Source organism: Aulostomus chinensis, chromosome 4 (assembly GCF_037954235.1).
Source record: "Aulostomus chinensis isolate RoL2024-O1b breed Wild chromosome 4, RoL_Achi_v1.0, whole genome shotgun sequence".
In the NCBI taxonomy this organism is placed as follows: Eukaryota; Metazoa; Chordata; class Actinopteri; order Syngnathiformes; family Aulostomidae; genus Aulostomus; species Aulostomus chinensis.
Window position 1 is genome coordinate 26,341,241 of NC_141323.1, and position 23,239 is coordinate 26,364,479.

The following is a 23,239-nucleotide window of genomic DNA, read 5'->3' on the forward strand; positions in this document are numbered from 1 at the left end:
GACGAAGAGAGAAAGAGAGACGGACACAAAGAGAGAGAGACACACACACTAAGAGACAGACAAACAGAGATAGAGACACACAGAGAAAAGGACACAAAGACGGAGACACAGAGAAGGAGACAGAGACAGACACAGATGAACAAAGAGAGACAGAGAGAGACACACACACACACATTGTTGATTTGTATTGTATAGATTAAGCTCAAATCACCTTCTGTAAAGTTAACATCATTGTATAATATTTGATCGCATAAAATTTACTGTAGTTGTAAATTGTTGTTGGTTTTTTTTGTCTTTGAAACTGTCAATTTTAAGAAGGAAAGTAAATACTATTTTAAAACATTTAATAATTGTCCGGCTGCTCTTTTTGAATGATTATACTAGACTAGGCACGGAAGTGTTTTTGGCACACCAGCCCCACCAAGAATTTTTTTCACCAGCCACCACTGGCTTCTGTCATTTAGTTTACAGGAAATGTTGATGACACACTGGGATTTCTTGTTCTCCTGCTGTCACTGTCAAGTGCCAGCTTAACATGTGAGAGGTAGCAGGATCCATGCATGTGTTCATGTTTACAGCAGACAAGGAGGAAACCTTGGAGGATTTCAGGGACTTTTAGCAGTGGTTCACACTTCAGGTGTGAAAGCTTCTCAGTATAAAGTTTTAAGTGAGCGAGCCAGGAGTTGAACCTAGAATCTTCTGACAGTAGTCAGTCATGCTATCCATTGCACCACCAGCCCTGTGAAAACCTCTTCATGTTCATGTGTACTTGATTTTATAGACAATCCAAACGATCTGGTGGCATTTTCAGGGGACACAATGGTGCAGTGGTCAGCACTGTGGCCTCACAGCAAGAAGGTTCCAGATTTGAGCCCCAATTGTGTGAGTCTGCATGTTCTCCCTGTTCCTGTGTGGGTTCTCTCTGGTACTCCAGCTTCCTCCCACAGTCCAAAGACATCAAGAGGGGACGAGGCTGATTGATACTCTAAATTGACTGTAGGTGTGGCTGTGAGTGTGAATGGTTGTCTGTCTCTATGTGTTGGCCCTGTGATGGACTGGTGACACATCCAGGATGAACCCCGCCTCTTGTCCAAAGGCTGCTGGGATAGGCTCCACCCCCCCACACAAACCTTGACATATAATCAGTGGAGAAAAGGAAATTTATCAACACTCATGACTTCATCTGTTTTGAGAACTGAACTGGATATAAACTCTGAGAATTCAGAGTAAGGAACAGGAGGGTGGGACACAATAATCGATAGGAGGAAATGTGGAGTCTGGGTTCTTTTCTAGAATGTGATGGCAATGACAGTCCTGCCAAGTGACATCACTGACATGAATGGATGACTTCAGTCACATGACTGGATGACAGTGTAGATGCCAATGTAGAGGTTGGGGAAATAGTCTCTGAGAATCCAGCTTGAACCAACGCCCTCCTTGTTCTTCAAAAACCCAAACAGCGACCATCAGTCTCCCTCCAATCCTGCACTTGGGTTCAATGTTGTTGTTCCATTTAGGAGCAGTAGGTGTCGCTGTGATACCAGGTTCAGTTCAAGAGTCCCAACTCCAGCTCATGTTGGTGACCTCAGTGGCAGGGGAAAATGGCGCTTCAGTGGATCATGTGGATCAACTCATGTCTGTCCTCACTGCTCCACAGGTCTGTCAAATGTTCTGTAAAATAGTTTGAGCACAGCAGAGATGCTAGATTAGGAGTTGATGGGAGTTGTTGCAGATACCAGTGTCCAAAGTCCAGCTTGAACCCAGTTTGTGCACTTATTTGTCAAGCTAGCAGAGATTCTTTTCACTGTGTGTTAATTTTGACAAGAATTTTTCCTTTCGTTTTAGTTATCGTCAGTCATCGAAGACTGGATTCAGTTAAATTCCCATCTTAGCCTTTTAGTTTAGAACAGTTTTAGTTAAAATTTAGTCTTTTGTCTTAAGTTTTAGTCTCATTTTAGTCTGAAGCAATGTTTCATTTTCCTGAGATGTTGCAAAGGGATATGTGATGTTCTATAAAACTCCATACAAAGCAAACATGAAACTGTCATTTAAACTGAGATTGAAGCACATTGCTCTTGTCAATAAGGATCATGATCATAATAATGAAACGTCAGAAGCCTGTTAGAAAAAGTGCAAGTTCTTGTTTATTTTCTGTATTTGACTGACAAGCCACAAGAGTAAAGCTCCAGCTGCGGGATGGCGGGCCTTCAGGTGTCTTTTCAAACTGGTCGTGTTTTTTCCACTAATCTAAGATCCACAACGCTCCCCATCCTTGTCAGGAACAACACACTCCGTCTTCTTTTCAGCAGGATGATAACAGAAATGCGTCCATAAATCCGCTCGTCTTTTTCTTCCAACTTTCCACGCTGCCGCCACAGGTGAAGGTCTGCTGCTCGTCTACACAGCGTCTCTGCAACGTGCACTGACACACCACGGAGGGCGGGGCGGGTGTGGGGTCGGGGCTGCCAATCAAAAAGTCGGACTGAGAGGTCAAATTAGTTTTGAGATGATTTATTGGTTAAAAAGAAAAGAAATCAAGGCATTCAGGATGGTTGTAACCCTGAGAGTCTGGCCGGCCGCCGTCATCCTTTTCATCACGTTTTTACTCGTCAGCTTATAGTGAACAGCGATTTTGTTTTAATTTTCGTTGTCAGTGCTTATTAGTATAGTATAGTATTTAAGTTAAATAAAGTGTAGTCAATGAAACATTTTCCTTTCAAAATTAACACTGCTGCCAAGCTAAAGTGACTTCTGTCAACAAAGGTAAACACACAAAAGGATATTTCTACTGTCAGTTCAAGATTTTTATCAAACTCCTTTTTCATAGCTTCAACCTTCCTCTTGTGTTAGCTTTCTGTTCCCATCTCTGATGTTAACAGGTCAGTTTTGACCCACGTCTTCAATCAGCTGTCAAATAAACTAAAAACAATTTTCTATCATCCAAGTTGTTTCCCATCTCTTGGTAACCTTGTTAGGCTTCCTTATCCATGGAAATATTGATTTGAATATTTTGTTGTGGGCCTCTGGACCTTTTTTTAGTCAGTAAACCCTCGATTTCAGTTAAAAAATGATCAAATGAACCTCAAGAAAATCATAGAAATAAACAAAATGTTGTTGTGTTTCCTGACCATTACTGAGGGGTGTTAGAACACATCTCTGACATGGATTGGTTTGATTTATTATTCATTTTAATATTATTAACTATTGTAACATCCATGGTGTTATGGGTCAATTTCAACCGACATATATTTACTTCAAGAAAAAGGAAAAAAGTCTCTTTTTCAGCAACAGAACTTTAATACAAACACAAAATGAAAAGCAGAACAGGCCAGAACCCAAAATATGGATTTGCAAGGTCAAACAAACAACAACCAGTCAAGCAGATCAAACCAACAGAAACCAACTACTGGTTCAAAACCAGTAAAAAACAAAAACAGAGGAAAAGTCTCTGTGTGTAAGAACATGCATGTGTATGTGTGTGTGTTTAGATGTGTGTGTGTCAAAAACTGACACACTTTTTTTGACAACATGAGCCAACAGTGGTGGTGTCTGTCAAAGAGGTGGAGCTCTGTCCTTCACCTGCAAGATTTCAGCAGGCAGCTCAGGTCCAGTTTTCTTCACTGTGCCGCCATGATAAGTTTCCTCCTGAGAAGTTCTTGTCCAAGGTCATAGCTGGTAAAAGAATTGTCACAGTGATACTGGGACCCTGCAGTCCAGTCGTCATATCCAGGACCACACTGGACATGGCCGTCTTTGTTTGTTTTGTTGTTGTGCAGGTCGATGGGAAAACGAGGCCAAATGAGAATCCCCTGAAGCTCCCATGACTGGGAGAGGAGCTGCTGTCAGTGGGTTGCTGACAGTGCACTTCTGACTTCAGGTTTGGCTCTAATTGTTGCTTTGTGGTCTTATTTTGATCACTGGGTCAAAACCGATACTTACTCTTTTATAATTTAGTGACAAAAATGTTTTTGCTTTATTTTGTTGAACTGGAGGTTCCTGACAAAGTCAAAAAGCAATAAACAAATTGATGTGCTTCTTTGATGCATTTAAAACCTCCAAACAGGTCACACAGGAGGAAGGTGAAATCATGTGACCATCATTATAACGGCTGTTGACCTTGTTTGAACTATTTGATGGTGCTAAATATTGCCAGCTTGCTAACGTTAACTAGCTAACATTAGCTAGCTAGCTAATATTATTTTCTAACTTCAGGCCTAAATTTGTGACTCAAACAAGGCTGCTGATGTCTTCAAACCCAGGACCAGAAGAAGAATCCTCCTCTGAGTCCACAATCCTGAGCATTGCTGATCTGACAACCACGTTACCTCCTGGTTATCAGTGTGAAGTCAATGGTGAGGTAGTCAGTTGTTCCTTGTGTTTTATTCCAGAGGCCTGGTAGTTAAACACTGAATTCAATAATTTTAATTTTTTTACTTGAAGTTTCATGCTGTTTTGCTGGAAATGTTTGACAACTTCTTGCATGTTGGTGCCCCATCACACACAACAGGTGCACTTGTACTCTTTTCACCTCTGACCCACAAACATTCCACCAGTGAACGTCCAGAAATTGAAGCATAAACAGATCAGCAACAATTAATTCTTCAAATCCTCCTCTGAAATCAGAGATGAATCTTTACCTGCTTAGGCCTGCTTCAGAGCAAATTGTGAAACCTTAAACACTCACATTCCTGTTCTTGTCACAATCCTGCTCTTCTAAATCAAGGCCTGTTCAATAAATGGTAGAGCAGAGGAAGCGTGCTGGGCCAAGAACCCAGAGGTTGATGGATCAAAACCATCCTTTGCTGAAAGAAAGGAGCAAAATAAACCTGATTGTTTTGAAATGTGAATCTGTTAAAAAGAGGTGGAAATGGTGAGGTAGTCATTGTCCCTTTTGTTTTATGACAGAGGCCTCATTGTTAATTAAATAATTTCAATTCTTCACTTGAAGTTTCACTGTTTCATTCAAAATGGATGACAACTTCTTGCATGTTGGTGCCCCATCACACACAACAGGTGCACTTGTACTCTTTTCACCTCTGACCCACAAACATTCATAGTCTTCCAGTGAACGTCCAATTATCTTCTGAAATCAGTGATGAATCTTTACCTGCTGAGACTCATTATCTCTGACTGTGACTAGCATGTGCTAGCAGAATACAGCAGTCCTTCTTCATTATCTGTCTTTGTCTCTGACCAGCTCTCCTGCTCTCTTTCCTCCTACCAGTCAAAGCAGACATCTGCACCTACTGATCTTGGATCTGCTGCCCGCTCCTGCCTGGTAAAAGAAGGAACCAGAACCTGGTTCTACAGGCTGAATTAACTCCAGGACGTTGGCCAGCCATGTCAGTTGAAACCTTATTTTTCCAAATAGAGAAAAAATAAGTGATTGTTAATGAAAGATGTCATCATGGCTTTGAAACTATGGTTGGGGACAAGCCAACATGAGCACATTCATGGAAGAATAGCAATAAAAACAGGAAGTGTTAGTTAGCAAGTACTCACCAGTCTTTCTTTTGGACCTAAACACCTCAGGGACACACTCTCTAATCAGATCACGACTCTCGATGGCATCACCTTGACCCCGAGTACAACTGCAAGGAACCTTGGGGTCATTTTTGACCAGGACCTTTCCTTCAGCTCCCACATAAAGCATGTGACCAGGACCGCCTTCTTCCATCTGCGAAGTATCGCTAAGATTAGGAATATCCTTTCCCAGAGTGATGCTGAGAAACTGGTGCATGCATTTGTCACTTCTAGGCTGGACTACTGCAACTCTCTCTTGTCAGGATGTCCTAAATACTCCCTAAAGAGTCTCCAGCTGGTCCAGAACGCTGCAGCGAGGGTTTTGACGGGAGTTAAGAAGAGAGAACACATCTCTCCCACTTTAGCTTCTCTCCACTGGCTTCCTGTAGGATCTAGAATCGACTTCAAAGTCCTTCTGCTGACTTATAAGGCTCTCAATGATAAAGCTGCATCGTATTTGAAAGAGCTCATTAGTCCCTACTGTCCGACCAGAGCACTCCGCTCCCAGAATGCAGGTCTTTTAGTGATTCCCAGTATCAATAAAAACAGACTGGGAGGTAGAGCCTTTAGTTACCGGGCTCCTCTACTTTGGAACCAGCTCTCTCCATGGGTCAGAGAGGCAGACACTTTAACTACGTTTAAGTCCAGGCTTAAGACCTTCCTCTATGACAGAGCCTTCAGTTAGGACTGGTTCAGGTAGCTCTGAACCATTGATAGCTATGCTGCTACAGGCTTAGACTGCTGGGGGACACATCAGGTTACATGGAGCCCTTCCCTCCTCTCCTCTCCTCTCCCCCTCTCTCCTCCTCTCCTCCCTGCACATTTTTGGAACTGTCATTACCATTACTTGTTGCACTTTGCAGTTTGGCCTTGGTGTCTCGCAGTCTCTCTGTTTCCACAGATCCACCAGAGCTCAAACCGCCGCCTGCATTGCCCCCCCCCCCTTTTATTCCCTACTGTTACACCGGCCTGTGCTCCCCTTCCATGAACAAGTCTGCCATCCAGTCCCCCATCAAGCTGGCTTGCTCTCCCTGCCTCCCATTCCAGAAGCTTCCTTCTTCAACTGTTAACATTTCCATATTTCCCACATTTTGCATTGTAAACTGTTTTCTTGTCTGTAGCAACATCTACTGCACGTCTGTCCGTCCTGGGTGAGGGATCCCTCCTCTGTTGCTCACCCTGAGGTTTCTCAGATTTTTCCCTGTTAAAAGGGTTTTCTATGGAGTTTTTCCTCAGTCGATGTGAGGGTCTAAGGGCAGAGGATGTTGTTATGATGCCATGTGAAGCCCTTTGAGACAAACTGTTTGTGAAAACGGGCTCTACAAATAAAATTGCCTTGCCTTGCCTTTCACTATCATACATGAGTCTAGTGGAAAAAAATGGCTGCAGCTGACTGTGCTGCCTGGTGGTGGATCACTCTTCGCCATCCTCACAGGCCTTGACGGAACCAAAAAGGCGAGTTCCTGGAGAAGATCTTCCAGGGCGTCCAGGTTAAAGCGGTGCCCCAGCTGGGACCAGGATCTGACCCAGGTCCTGCATGTGAGATACTGTCAGTTCTGTTCTGCCCTGCTCACAACCACAGGCTGGTGTTGAGGCCTGCAGCAACCAGGGCCCCAGTCACCAAGTGTATAAAGCCTGGTCATTGTGGCAGTGGGAGGAGTCAAAATGAAGACAGACCAATGTGAGCAGGACGTTACTGCAAAAGTAAGAAGAACTTGACCATGTTTCCTTCAGTACCCAGGAGGCTTGGTAGTTGTTGAAGGAAGCTCCAAAAGCAAAGAGCAGACAGCAGGATATAAAAAGAAAAGATCCAGACACTAAAACTACAAGTAGAAACAAGATGAAATACTAAAAGCTTTGGAAAGATACTACAAGGTTGTATATACATTATTATATACACTACTATTCTCCATGACTTCTAAAGAGGGAAAGGAACAATTAGAATGTGGATCATATCAGCTGATTTCAGTGTTAAGTCCATCCCTCCATCCACTTTCTATTCTTATCCTTTAAGGGTCACGGGGGGGGGGGGGGGGGGGCGATCCCAGGTGACATTGGGTAAGAGGCAGGGTTCACCCTGGACAGGTCACCAGTCCATCAGGAGAAATGAGGTGGTCGGTATCATGCAACCTAAACTAAAACTTTAGTCAGATCAAATTCAGATTAAAGCAAGAGTCTCCAGATCAAAGTCAGAATTCCTGATGATGTCATCAGGGTTTTGACAGTAACTAGAATTCTGTCTTTGATCTCAGGAGGACAAGAAAGAAACACAATTGAGAAAAGTATATGAGAGCACGGCGGCATGTTGTTGCAGTGGTTTGCACTGTGGCCTCACAGCAAGAAGGTTCTGGGTTTGAGTCCCGTCTCGGGTGCGGAATCTTTCTGTGTAGAGTCTGCATGTTCTCTCCAGGTACTCCGGCTTTTTCCCACCGTCCAAAGACATGCAATTGGGGACGAGGCTGATTGGACGCTCTAAATTGACCAAAGGAGTGAGTGTGAATGGTTGTTCGTCTCTGTATGTTGGCCCTGTGATGGGCTGACGAACTGTCCAGGGTGAACCTCACCTCTCGCCCGTAGATGCTGGGATAGGCTCCAGCCCACCTGCAACCATTAATGTAGGTGACATTAAACACTTCCACGTTGACAGTTTGTTCAACACCAAACTTTATCCAGAACCATGTTGTCAAACACTGGAACATCCACAGCACCTGAACAGGGACTTGAACCCTGGACCCTCAGATTAAAAGTCTGATGCTCTACCGTCTGAGCTACTCAGGCTCTTCCTACAGCATTTAGACAGGAAAAGAAACACCTGTGAATGTCAAACTGCTGCTTTCTTGACTTGTTCAATCCTCCATGTTAAAGTCCACCATGCTTTTGATTGGCTCTGATTCTCTGTGGCAAAATCCAACAACAGGCTCCAAAAATGTCTTGAATGTCATAAGAATACACAGGACAAGATGTTAGTTTCCTTCATGTCTGCAGTTCCTCCACTGGAAAGTAAAGTCAATGCTGTTCCTCTGCTGAAACCTGGGATCGGACCAGGGACCTTTAGATCTTCAGTCTAACGCTCTCCCAAATGAGCTATTTCAGCTCTGAGTGAAGGCCCTGCCTCTCTCATTTTTTTATCTCTTCAACTCTCACTAGAACTTAGAGAGGATTTGAGCTTCTGAAGTCATGACACATTGAACAGTTCTACAGGACCATTTTTGATGAATGTCTGAATCACACAAGCTTCTTTTGTTTGTCTTCTTCCCAGTTGCCTCAACATTGTGTGAGCCAATAATTCCACATCTGTACCAGACACACCTCTTGTTGGTGGGTTTTCTGGATCATTCTGTTCTAACAGTGTCTTTTATCTTAAATATGCCACTTTCACATGAAAACATCAATAACAGGACAATATCAATACTATTATTGCTGCTGTTGCTGTTGTTGGTTGTGTGTCTGTCTTCCATCCCCGTGTCCCTCTGTCTTTCTCTCTGCTTGTCTTTCACCCTCATCTTGTTCCCATCTTTTTGTCATTCACTCCCTCCTTTCTCTCTGTCTTTTGTCTTTTCTTCTCTATATTTGTCTTCTGCTGCTCCAGGATCAGCTCCTGTCACTCAGTGGTCCAGAACCATTATGAAGCCTGATCATGAATATGAGCAAAGCTCTTGGAACAGGCCTGCTGCCACCACAACTAAGATCCTGCAGGTCACTAGAAACTCCAGTGTCCAGCTGACAAGTGGACTTTCCTCTGATCAATGGTGGTGCTGAGTTTAGCAAAAGTATCCAACAAGAAGATGAAGGAGGCCATCAACTCCTCCAAGCTCAACATCTATACTGGCTTTACTGGGAGATCAGGAGGTCAAAGCAGATCTCCACCCTCCACCTCAGATGGTTTCTACTCACAGAGATGAGGGACCAGTTCAAACCAGTTACCTGGAGCTCCCTTAAACCATTGCCCCCATCAGCTAACATCTGGATCTGGACCTGCACCGGTGCTGACTTGTGTCTTGAGTCCCCAGAGTTTGTTGAACCACAGAAGATTCAACTGGTGACGGTTGTACAACCAAGCGTGAAGGTGAGCCTGCATTGTCTGATCTGGAGCTAACAGGGGAATTAGCAAGTGCTCTGACTGTTCTAGAGTTGCTGCTTAGTTGAATTATAATTTATTTGTTGAAATGTTCCAGTTTCTATGAGGTCAGGGAAGATTGGTGTGGATCTAAAGGTCCCTGGTTGGATCCCAGGACATTGTTTTGGCTCATTTGAACATTTTCAAACCCTCGTTGCTCAGATTTTACATGAATTTGATCATGACTTTTGGACAAATGTTCTGTTTATTAATTAAATAATCACTTCAGTTATGAATTTAGTGAGTCACCCAGACACACACGCACACGCACACGCGCGCACACGCACACACACACACACACACACACACACACACACACACACACACACACACACACACACACACAGCCTGTCTTTGGTATAAAATGGTCTGTCAGGTTTTCTCACGTTGGAAGATTTCTCTGACTCCATTGTCAATAAAGACATTCTGCATCTGACACCTGAGTCTTGATCCACTGATTCCTCTGATCCACCTCTTTCTGCTCCAACAAGGCTGACATGGATCAGGTGGGTCCATGTCATCCAATCAGTAGGTTTCTCTTCTCAATTAATTTTCTTCATCCCAGTTTAGATTGATTCTTCTCAGCCTCATGAAGGAGCATCTGATCAGGTGTTTGACTGCTTGTTGGTTGTAATTCCATAGATTTTAATCTCAAATGTTATAGAATTAATTAGAACATCTTAAAGACCTTTGTCTAACACTTGAAACTCACCTGTCTGTCGAGGCCCAACTGGCCTTTGGTAGTGAAGTGGTGGATGCATGTGAATGAAATGAGGTTCGTGTTGCTGTGAGGAGCCACTAGAGGGAGACACCTGTCGTTCCTCCCTGCTGACAATGAGGCTTCACAGCTGCATTTGAAGCTGTCCTTTATGAGTCACAACTGTCTCAAGCTCAGGAGCCAAACTCACCAAAAACATATGCAAGTGGCTTTGGACAAAAGCGTCTGCTCAATGAAATTGTAGGATTGTAGAATTCTATAAATGTAGAATATAATTGTGGAAATGCTCTCTATCACCATCCCCAACGTCTGTGCCAGGGTCTCTGGCCAGTGGTCAATGGGCTCCTATCACCTGCCCAGGATGGATCAAGCTTGCTTGTCTTTGTAATTCTGCTCTTATTAGAGACCTGGAAACAAAGGAATACTGAAAAAGAGAAAATAGGACCTCACACAAATGGGCTTGTGACATAATTTTAAAGAATTGTGTAAATGTGAATCTTTTACAAATGTGTGTGTGAATGTGGTTGTTGTGGCCGAGTGGTGAAGGCGATGGACTAGAAATCCATTGGGGTCTCCCTGCTCAGGTTGGAGTCCTGCCAACAAAGGTAAAGTTTTGATGTTCTGGGGGAGACAACATCTGATCTTTGTTAGATCCACGAGTCAAAGGTTTTCTTTAAAGTGCTGCAGCAGCTGAGGATGAGGGAGAGACAGAATTACAAACCATCTTAGTGAGGACATTTTGAAAAATGATGACATTTTGCCACAGTTATTTTTGACTTGGAACACTGCAAAAATATCCCTTCTCCAAAAACCCTCCTCTTCAACTTTGTACCCAAGTTGTCTCCTCATCAGGCACCACAGGATCCAGGATGTTCAGTCAAAAAGTCATTAGTGATTTTAAAAATGTCCATCAAACACAAAATAAGGCTTCAAATAGGTAAAATCACCATCTGTAGACTGGACCAATATGCTGATGTGATCCTTTGATTAGTTTAGGATCAGTCAGAGATCAAAGACTGAAGCAGGAGATCAATGCTCAGAACCCAGAGATCAAAGACAGAATTCAGACATCAGAGACAGAATTCAGACATCAAACACATACCTGATGGAGGCTCCACCCCCCACCCAGACAGTTTCCATGTAAGTTGTAAGTTTTATTTTTAAAGCGCCAAATCACAACAAATGTCATCTTCTTTTTATTCTTTTTATTAAAGATTGAAGCTCCATACAAGACAGAGTTTGTAGACAAGAACATCACAACCTGGGAAGCTTTCACTTCTTTTGACAGACAGCTTTGATTTCAGGTTCTACCTCTGTAAAATTGAAAGTAAAGTAAATGAAGCACCTGTGAAGGTAAAACTGATGATGTCATGACTTGTTCAGTCCTCCAACATTAAAGTCCAACAAGCTTTTGATTGTCTCTGATTCTCTGTGGCAAAATCCAACAAGAGGAAACAGAAAATCTTGAGGTTGTCTCACTTTTTTTTTTTAAAGAAACTCTGCATAGGACAGTGATAGGATGCTTGTTTCCTTGGATGAAAAAGTCTGGTACTCTCATCTTCTTAAACATTTACTTGTTCAATCAGGACAAGAGAATCTGAGCTTGGATGTCATTTTGTAGTAAAAGGTGAATTAAACTTGTAAACATCAGCTGGTGTTCACTCTGATGATGTATCGATGGTCTGTATTCTGCCTTCTGTAGCACGAAGGGGAAGAAGCCTGATTATGTCAGAGTTGTGTTCAGTGGCTCCTGCTGGGTCCATTTCTGACAAATAGGCTCCAAAGAGTTCAGTTGTTAAAAAGGTGAGGATTGCCATCAGCAGACGAGGTGGCCGAGTGGTTAAGGCGATGGACTGCTAATCCATTGTGCTCTGCACACATGGGTTTGAATCCCATCCTGGTCGTAAGCGACTCTGGTTTCTACTCCTAGATTATTGAATTACTGTGAGGCTTTTAACTGACACAGATACCAGTTGAGTCAACTTCTCTTTCACAACCTGACTGAAACAAATCTGACACTTAGAGCTCACATGTGTCAATCACCTCTGGAGACGATCCCGCCCCCACAGAGCCACAAATCCTCCCATCAGTGAAGAAAACTGAAGACGCCTCTTGGATGAGAGCTGAAGCGTCTTCAAGAAACCTGAAACAGTCCACTTGGTACGTTTAAATAATTCTACAATCCTACAATTTCTTTAAGCTTTTGTCCAAAGCCACGTGCATGTATCACATGTATATAATATATATGTGATACTCTTTCATCGACTCATGAACCAAAAATGCAGTCTAATACCAGTAAATTTGTGCAGAAAAAAACGTATTTTTTAATGTATTTTCTTTCAATTCACATTTTGTCCATTAACTTCATAATCACTCTTCTCAGTCACCATCTCATCACATGACTAAAGTTTGGGTTCTGTATTGGTGGTAAAATATCCTTCCATGCCCCTCACTAGTTTGCACACAGAAAAGCATATTTTACTGGTTTCAAATCTCTTAGTGTGTTCTCTCACTTAAACCAGCTGTGGCAGCTTTCATCATGTAATTGATTTTAAAATATAAATATGGAACTGAACCATTGGAATAAGATGTCAGGACATTTGAAGGAATGTAAATCTCCTGTTGAAATGTTGCAGTGTGCAGCTGAGGCTCTCTGGCAGTGGCACAAGGAGCCACAATGGCAGAACCTGGACCCTCCTGGAGGAGAACCACAGGTGAGGGCCTTCTTGGCTCCAGATTGATGGAAATCAAGTGTCTGAGGCTGTTAGCAGCCATGAAGTTGATCTGGTTGGGCACTGGTATTTTTTCTTGCTGCAGCTCAGCAGTGATTCAGGAGAAGAGTTTCAGAACAGCCAAGGTTGGGGACTGGAATTTTCAAATTTCCCCTGGAACCAGACAACCTTGGGAGGTAAAACCTCCAATCATAGCCACTCAGATGCAGCAGCAGCCGAAAGAAGCTGTCATCCACCCTGACAGTCAGAGCATCAAGTCAAGAAAACATCAACCATCTTGGAGTTCCAAACCTTCACCTGTCAGATTCAGCTACTTCTTATTGTGGGACTTTAAATTTGAACACAATGGAATTTGGACAAGGAGTTTTCCTTCAAGTCCAAACATCATCATCCAGCCTCCAACCAGAGGTCCATCAGTTATCATGGGAGCCACATGAGGAGTCTGGATTCTTTTCTAGAATGTGACGGCAATGACAGTCCTGCCAAGTGACATCACTGACATGAATGGATGACTTCAGTCACATGACTGAAGTGCTGTGGTTCTTCTGATGAAGGGCAGCATGATGTTTGCTGTCTCAGGCTCCACCAAATGTCCTCTTCAGGACGCCACAATGTGGCCTCTTCAGTGCTCCATCTTCCCTGCATCAGAGACACAAGGGTTTCTCCTGGTGCCGACCCTATCATCCTTCTACCGAATGGTGAGGCGATGGATCCTCAGAGGACGCTGGGATCCTTCTTCTCATCAGTGCCACAGTTTTTCATGGAGGGAACAACAGGAGCTTTTTAGTCATGTTTTGCTTGGTGTTTCCTGCTCAGAGCATCAGGATCTGTGACGCCATCTTGTGATAGTGGATTCATTCATCTGCTATTTCAACACATTCAAGTTCATTATCCCTACATGTCAAAATACATTTGGTGTGGAGTTTTACTTTCTGGCCTCAATCATAATGTGTGCATTTATTCTTCATGAACATTTCTCAGCTTTGTAAGTTTATGATATCTTTTCTTCCTCTGTTTTCTATTCCATTGTTGTTGATGATTCTATTGCAGGTTTGAGTTCCCTGTTGACTGAAGCAGAAACAGGGACAAAAAGCTGGAGGTGGTCAGAGCTCCAAGTTGGGACGCTGATATTAAAGTAGGAGATGAACACATCCAGGTTAGCCATCACTCTCAGAACCTGCTACTTTACCTCTTCAGAATGTAGCAGCATAGCATAGCTTCATCTCACCAGTTAGTGGCCCACTTTGATGTCTGGGATATCAGGTTAAAGGTTCTTTACAGCTCTGAATGAAGGGTTTATAAAGTGTTTACAATGCCATAAATAACACAAGCATTCAGTAATTCTTGATAAAAGGAGACTCACCATCAAGTTGGACCGGTTGAAGAACAAAAGGACTTCTCCACTATCACATTTATCCTCACTGGTCCATACTTGGGGACCTCTGTACTAAATGGAGAGTTGAGGAAATGGGCTTGTTTTGGCCCTGTGGTCCCCAGACCTCCTTTACAGTCACCAAGCGCTGGCAGACACAATCGTAATGGAACCAATTATTTTACAATGACAGTAACAAGTAAGAAATAAGGCATTACAGCTTTGAAGGAACTTGTCCAGCACTGGTTTGTGAGTGGGTGTTGTCCTGTATTGGCAGGAAAAACTCCTTGAAATGTAATGCAAGTTTTTTCTTAAAAAGAAATGTGTAAAACATTCATTAACATCCAGGCCCAAAGACAAGAGAGGGCAACGCTCGAGGAGTCTTTGATCTCTGAATTCTGAGCATTGATCTCCTGCTTCAGTCTTTGATCTCTGACTGATCCGCCGAAACTAATCAAAGGATCACATCAGCCTATTGGTCCAGTCTACAGATGGTGATTTTACCAAGTGCACTACAGCAGTCCTTGTTGCTGTCTGCTGTTGTGTCACAGCAAAGTAAGGAAACAGCCTGACGGTCCTCAGGAGGAAATTCAACAACCTCCAAAGATGGAGGTGAATCTAGACCTGCTCATGTTTACTGTCCTTGATGAACTTGACAAACACACCACATGTCACACACTCTACAGTTTCAATCTGTTGAGAACATGAAACATGTGGCCCCAGTGACCCTGCATGAAATTTTTGTCCAATTCAAATTTTGATTCATGACCCAGAACCACTCAAAACCCCAGAAAAATAAAGGTTTGGGTGCATTAAAGACATAAATAATAACATCATCATGTTTCAAGGGGGCTGCAGGGTGGTGCAGTGGTTAGCACTGTGGCCTCACAGCAAGAAAGTTCTGGGTTCGAGTACCGGCTCGAGCGCAGTATCTTCTTATGTAGAGTCTGCAAGTTCTCCCCGTGCCTGCGTGGGTTCTCTCTGGTACTCCGGCTTCCTCCCACAGTCTAAAGACATGCAATTTGGGGACAAGGCTGATTGGATTCTCTAAATTGACTGTAGGTATGAGTGTGAGTGTGAATGGTTGTTTGTCCCTGTATGTTGTCCCTGTGATGGACTGGTGACTGGTCCAGGGTGAACGCTGCCTCTTGCCCGTAGACACTGGGATAGGCTCCAGCCCCCCGAGACCCTGAACAGGAATAAGTGGAAGAAGATGAATGAATGTTTCAAGGTTTTCTTCCCTCAGATCTGAAGGTCAAGCTGCATTATTTGCAGTGCTCATTAGCAGGGGAATTAGCTCCAATGGTAGAGGGCTAGCTTAGCATGTGAGAGGTAGAGGGATCCATGCCCTCATTCTCCAGAATACTTCAGCTTGTTCTGTTGATCAGAGGAGCTGCTGTGTGATGAATGCTGATGTTTGTCCACTGCTGTGATAAAGTGTCACCCTGTTACTGTTACTGACCATTTCAGCTAATTCCCTTGCTAATGAGCACAGCAGATAATGCAGCTTGACCTTCATGCATGGTTGGATGAGCGTCACCAGGTGAAGCTTCTCTGGTTGACCAACATGTGGAATCTCTTTCAATACTCCAGTGGTGGTTTAAGTGATGAAAATATGGATTAGTCACTGGAAGTGTGTGTGTGTGTGTGTGTGTGTGTGTTTGTGTGTGTGTGTTTAAAAAGGCAAAAAAAAACTTTTTTCAGCAATAGAACTTTAATACAAACACAAAATGAAAAGCAGAACAAGCCAGAACCCAAAATATGGATTTACAGAGGAAGCGTGCTGGGCCCAGAACCCAGAGGTTGATGGATCAAAACCATCCTCTGCTAAAAGAAGGGAACAAAATAAACCTGATTGTTTTGAAATGTGAATCTGATAAAGAGGGGTGGAAATGGTGAGGTAGTCAGTTGTCCCTTTTGTTTTATTACAGAGACCTCATTGTTACTTAAATAATTTTAATTCTTTACTTGAAGATTCACGCTTTTTCGCTCAAAATGTATAAAACTTCTTGCATGTTGGTGCCCCATCACACACAACAGGTGCACTTGTACTCTTTTCACCTCTGACCCACAAACATTCATAGTCTTCCAGTGAACGTCCAATTATCTTCTGAAATCAGTGATGAATCTTTACCTGCTGAGACTCATTATCTCTGACTGTGACTAGCATGTGCTAGCAGAATACAGCAGTCCTTCTTCATTATCTGTCTTTGTCTCTGACCAGCTCTCCTGCTCTCTTTCCTCCTACCAGTCAAAGCAGACATCTTCACCTACTGATCTTGGATCTGCTGCCTGTTCCTGCCTAGTAAAAGAAGGATCCAGCACCTGGTACTACAGGCTGAATTAACTCCAGGACGTTGGCCAGCCGTGTCAGTTGAAACCTTATTTGTCCAAATAGAGAAAAAAATAAGTCTGATTGTTGATGAAAGGTGTCATCATGGCTTTGAAACTGTGGTTGGGGACAAACCAACATGAGCACATTCATGGAAGAATAGCAATAACAACAGGAAGTGTTAGTTAGCAAGTACTCACCAGTCTTTCACTATCATACTTGATTGTAGTGGGAAAAAATGGCTGTTGCTGACTGTGCTGCCTGGTGGTGGATCACTCTTCACCATCCTCACAGGCCTTGATGGAACCAAAAAAGCGAGTTCCTGGAGAAGATCTTCCAGGGCGTCCAGGTTCAAGCGGTGCCCCAGCTGGCACCAGGCGCTGACCCAGGTCCAGCATGTGAGATACTGTCAGTTGTGTTCTGCCCTGCTCACAACCACAGGCTGGTGGTGAGGCCTGCAGCAACCAGGGCCCCAGTCACCAAGTGTATAAAGGCTGGTCATTGTGGCAGTGGGAGGAGTCAAAATGAAGACAGACCAATGTGAGCAGGACGTGACTGCAAAAGTAAGAAGAACTTGACCATGTTTCCTACACTACCCAGGAGGCTTGGTAGTTGTTGGGAAGGAAGCTCCAAAAGCAAAGAGCAGACAGCAGGATATAAAAAGAAAAGATCCAGACACTAAAACGACAAGTAGAAACAAGATGAAATACTAAAAGCTTTGGAAAGATACTCCAAGGTTGTATATACATTATTATATACACTACTATTCTCATTGACTCCTAAAGAGGGAAAGGAAAAATTAGAATGTGGATCAGATCAGCTGATCTCAGTGTTAAGTCCATCCCTCCATCCACTTTCTATTCTTATCCTTTAAGGGTCGGGGGGGGGGGGGCATCAGTCTCATGCAACCTAAACTAAAACATTAGTCAGATCAAATTCAGATTAAAGCAAGAGTTTCCATATCAAAGTCAGAATTCCTGATGATGTCATCAGGGCTTTGACAGTACCTAGAATTCTGTCTTTGATCTCAGGAGGACATGAAAGAAACACAATTGAGGAAAGTAGAAGAGAGCACATTCAGCTTCATTAGAAACACTTGAACTGTTGAACAGTAGAATTTGTTTGAAACAGTTTACAACACTGAGTGACAGGATTGAAGAGGGAAGATTTTTCTACTTAACATTTAATTCTAACTTAAAACTGGGGATGAACATTCTCAGTAGTTCATATACTAATATACAGAGTAAGTCATGTCATTCCCTTTTGGAAAAAAAAACAAGAAAAAAAACTTGTGAAGCTCCTCCCCCCAGCTCCAGATGGTACAGACAGATATGAGAGTGGCAAGGAAGCAAAGAAGTGTTGTGCTCCTCTCCAGTGCTCTTATGTTGTTGTGTTCTTCTCAGCTCCATCATGAAGACGTGCTGGCAGTGGGCGCTGGTGGAAGTTTGCAGCTCTCACTGGAAAGTCCTGAGGCTCCTCCCATTGTGAAGCAGGCAGTTGCTCCTAGCCAGCCGACACTTTCCCTCTCTTGTGTAGGAGTGAAGAACAAAATCAAAATAAAGAATCATCACTCTTTCATTGGGGGACATTTTTTCTCATTCTAAAAATTCAACAGCTTCTATCATTTCTTTTACAGAATATGTCAGTGATATACTAGGATTTTCTGTTGTGCTGTCAAATTAACTTTTATCGGATGGATGGATGGATGGATGGATGGATGGATGGATGAATGAATGAATGAATGGATGGATGGATGGATGGATGGATGGATGGATGAATGAATGGATGGATGGATGGATGGATGGATGGATGATGGATGGATGGATGGATGGATGGATGGATGGATGAATGGATGGATGGATGGATGAATGAATGAATGAATGGATGGATGGATGGATGGATGGATGGATGGATGGATGGAAGGGCTACAGTTCAGTCACTGTGTCTCTTGTTCCCACAGTGATTTGATGCATCCTACCAACACAGCAGGACTCACCAGGAGACAATGGATTGCCAGTCATTTTTCACTGACAGCGCTGGAGCCGGAGCCCACAAGGTCACAACTGGCATTGGTGGACTCCAGGATATGTTTGGACCTACAGAAATGCACAACCTGTTAATGACAACACTTTCATATATTTAGCCCTGCTCAGAGATCTCTGATACAATTTTCAAGTCATACAACAGGTTCAATGTTGACCCTTCGACCACCGTTACACTGAAGCAGAGTTCAATGGCAGTGTTGCATATGTTGGGAGGAGCCTGTGGCTCTCGGTTCAGAGGATGATTTGAAGAATTTGTTGTTGCTGAACTGTTTATGCTTCAATTTCTGGATGTTCACTGGTGGAATGTTTGTGGGTCAGAGGTGAAAAGAGTACAACTGCACCTTTTTTGTGTGATGGGGCACCAACATGTCAAGGAAATCAAACCAACAGAAACCAACTACTGGTTCAAAACCAGTAAAAAACAAAAACAGAGGAAAAGTCTCTTGGTGCAAAAACATGTGTGTGTGTGTGTGTGTGTGTGTGTGTGTGTGTGTGTGTGTGTGTGTGTGTGTGTGTGTGTGTGTGTGTTTGCAGTTGAACCACAATCCGTTTGTCCTGCTGTCCTGACTGCTTGGGCAGACCTGACTCCTCTTTCTTCTGGAATCTGGTGGCCTGAGTGGGTTGTGGCTGTGGCTGTTCTGGTTGGTGTTGAGGCAGGGCTGCTGAGGAGGATGCTGGTGTGGATGCTCTCTGTGTTGCTGATGGCATGGATGGAGTGCTGGGTGAGCTCTGCAGCTGTCTGAGCAAGGCTGCAGCGTCTGGGTCTCGGGGCATTCGTTCCCTTCCCTCAATGTGTGGCTTGACCAGGGAATTTCCCAGCTCCTCCAGAAACATTCTCCACTTGCTTCTCTTGGTTCCACTCTTGGTGGATGTGGGTCCACAACACCAATGCATTCTATGCAGACACATCAAGGATGCTGCAAAACACAAGAATCCACCCCAAGACTTTCTCTTCAACCGTGTTGAGGTCTTCATGACTGTGATGATGCAGGTTGTCTTTCTTATTTTCGTCTTACAAATATTTATAATAAATAAATATATGATAAATGTTATATTTATAAAATCAGACAGCACAAAAACAGAAAATGGCGCCATATCATTTACATTTTCTGTCATACATCTGAATGTGTAGACTCTTTTTGTATAAGACCCCTCCGCTCTTTAGGGCTGGTGGTACAATGGACAACGCGTCTGACTTCGGATCAGAAGATTCCAGGTTCAACTCCTGGCTTGGCTGAAAGTGAATGTGGAGCAACTTGTCCTGCCAATATTCCATCCTGAATAACACCTGACTGGCAATCAAAGTAGGCTCCAGTGGTGAATGCTGTCAACAATGTTCCCCAAAGCCACCATCCAGCATTATACAAAGTATGATCAGAGATCCCATTGCAAAGTACAGTCTTCACATACTCATACATTTTAACACCCATCTAAATAAATTCTGCTTCCATGCACCATTAAAGTACACAATGCATATTCATACACAAATATCCACATATGTACAGTACAGAGAACAAACAAGAACAAGTACAGAGTGAATCCTGGAGAGAAAAGGTGAGGTGCATCAGAAACAAGAGCAGATGTTTGAAAATGCTTGATGATTTGAAGATGAGAAAGGAAGTGAGAGACCGAAGTGAGGAGGAAAGGTTGTTCCAATCTGATGGAGCTTTAAATACAACCGGACAAAGCAGAAGGCCATCCCCACTGATCCTGGATCTGCTCGACATTCCTGTTTGTTAAAAGGAAGGTTTTCATCACCGCTGTTGCAGGATGTGCTTGCTGATGGAGAATTGTTGGGTGTAGATTCATTGAAGGAGTTTGGTGCTGGACCTGCTCTACTCGTAAAGAGTCATGAGAGAACTTTTGTTGTGATTTGGTTCCATACAAATAAAAATGACTTGACTTGATCTGGTGCCTCGTGAGGAGAAAATTTGGGCACAAAAGTTGGACAAGAGTGTTTGTGGAGGGATGATTTTTTTTTTGCAGTGTTGTAAGTCACTGTAACTGCAGCTGAATGATTGAACTTTCTCCAAATATCCTCAAGATGGTATCCAAATGGGGCTGCACGATGGTCCAGTGGTTAGCACTGTGGCCTCACAACAAGAAGATTCCGGGTTCGAGTCCCGGCTCGGGCGCGGGATCTTTCTGTGTGGAGTTTGCATGTTCTCCCCGTTCCTGCGTGGGTTCTCTCCGGGTACCCTGCTTTCCTCCCACAGTCCAAAGACATGCAATTTGGGGACTAGGCTGATTGGACACTCTAAATTGACCGTAGGTATGAGTGTGAATGGTTGTTCGCCTCTTTATGTTGGCCCTGCGATGGACTGGCGACCTGTCCAGGGTGAACCCCGCCTCTCGCCCGTAGATGCTGGGATAGGCTCCAGCCCCCCCGCGACCCTTACTAGTAAGGAATAAGCAGAAGACGACGATGGATGGATGGTTTCCAAATGATAAAATTGACTTGAGGAAAATATGAATGTGCGATGACCAGTTTCTTTGCTGATTCTAGGCAGACATAGAAACAAATGATCTCTACACTCTAGGTTGCATTGTGAGCTGAAAGGAATTGAAAGTTGTTTCAAGTATGAAGGGAAATTCAAGCAGACACATTTGAAAATAAATACTGACCAATGGAGTTGCCTTTGGGACTCCTACATTAAATAATGATGGGTTCAATCCAAACACCTGAGCACAAATCTACAAAGACTATTATATCAGACATTGAGAGGACAAAGATTGATGTCTGAATGTGTTAGGATCGGCTCAGAGGTGCAGCAAAACCTGGTAGCAGCAAACCAGCATTTATTAAAGTAAATAATCAACCATGTGAGGTGTGGAAGTCAGTGTCAGCAGTGGAGGTGAGTGTGTGATGTGATGTCAGTGTGTGCTGCATGTTGTTGGTGGAAAACAAGGAAAAACAAAAGGACAACAACAGCACGCCGGCTGAGCGCAGAAGGGAGACAAATGTCTGGGAAGGCGGGGTTAAACAGGCCTAACTGGGAACACTGGCCTGGTGCTCCCAGTCAGCCTGATGACCAGGCTGCTCCACACCTGCAAAGACACAAACACACCCACCAACAGGACCCTGCACACACAACGCTGCATGGGACCCAGGCCTGGGGCCGTCACCAGTGTTCCCATAAAAACCACCAGCGTAGTCCAGTATTGGGAACATGAACTGTGTTATCATACTTTTCCAGACTTCTTGTGGAAAAAGTCAACAGAGCGACAAAAGTCATTTTAGCCCACCAGATATTTGCTTGGACACTGAGTTCATGTGAAATTTAAATGACAGCTGAGAATCAGGCCAGAGGCCTGGATATTCAAAGTCTTCAACTTTTGCTTTTGTTGTTCCATCAAGAAAGCCAATGAGCCAGTTAGTTGACAACCAAGAATCAGGTCAAACGGAAAACAACATACGATATGAGGTTTTTCTTGTTTCTTGATGGGCAGCCAAAAATATTTTCAGCATTGGATCATTAAAGTCTGTTTCATTTCTGATGTCGTGTTCAAAAATAATTGCTCACCTAAGAGGATTCTAAAAAGTCAGACTTTCTCAGTGATATTCTCTTCTCAGGCTGTCAAATCTTTTAAATTTCCATTTTCCACAAGTGAGTAGAAAGTTGTTACTCTCTTTGAATCCAGGATTTAAATCTGGGGTTCATTTCATGAGGCTTGAACCCAGGATTAAAAGCACATCATTAAATGACTTGTAGTGATATTCTCCTGTTAACATTCCAAATTATTCATTGAGATTTGGACTTTACGGAAACATTTTTCCAGATTTTGATGGGCCAGTACAGCAGGAACTGGGGCTCATTCATGTAGTGGTTTAAATTTGAGCCTGGGTTTCTTCCCCTGCAAGATAAATCTGGAAAGCATTTTGTTCAATTCAGAAACGGTTTTGAAGGCAATTTCTCCAGTTGGTCCTGGAACTAGAAAGAGATCTTGTGGTAGGACATTTATTTTTACTCTATCAATCCTGTGACTCAGACTCAGAAAGGAAATGGAGTTCCATCTTCTTCTATCATCTTCAAGGAGTTCTGGCCCCAATCCAGGTGGAGGTTTTCCTCCATGTGTTCTGGAGGTGAGTGATTAAAGGTCAGAACCTGTGTTTTAGAATGGAGAATTAATATCCAGCAGAGCTTCCCAGTGTTTCAAAGAGTTTTATTAATGCAGATCCTGTGTTAGGGGGCTCACTTCAATATGTTAAAACATCATCAGTGTCCAGCGCCACCTTGTGTTCTTCTCCATTTATGTAGACACCTTTAATATTTGTGGTCTCTCTCAACCACTGTACGAGGGGCTCGATATAAAGAGCTGGAAGCAGCAGGAACTGGGGGGTCATGTCTCATGGTCTCTCTTATTTTGATATCCCATTTGTGTCCTGCTCTTCCTGTTTT

The 23,239-nt window shown here is 43.3% G+C and overlaps 2 non-coding genes across 2 annotated transcripts; both read right to left on the reverse strand.

The window, feature by feature from the left end:
• Nucleotides 1-8,228: 8,228 nt before the first annotated feature.
• Nucleotides 8,229-8,301, reverse strand: trnak-uuu (transfer RNA lysine (anticodon UUU)). The gene has a single exon. It is a non-coding gene; the product is annotated as a tRNA-Lys (tRNA).
• Nucleotides 8,302-8,544: 243 nt separating this feature from the next.
• trnaf-gaa (transfer RNA phenylalanine (anticodon GAA)) lies at nucleotides 8,545-8,617 on the reverse strand. Its single transcript has one exon. It is a non-coding gene; the product is annotated as a tRNA-Phe (tRNA).
• Between the last annotated feature and the right edge of the window lie 14,622 nt (nucleotides 8,618-23,239).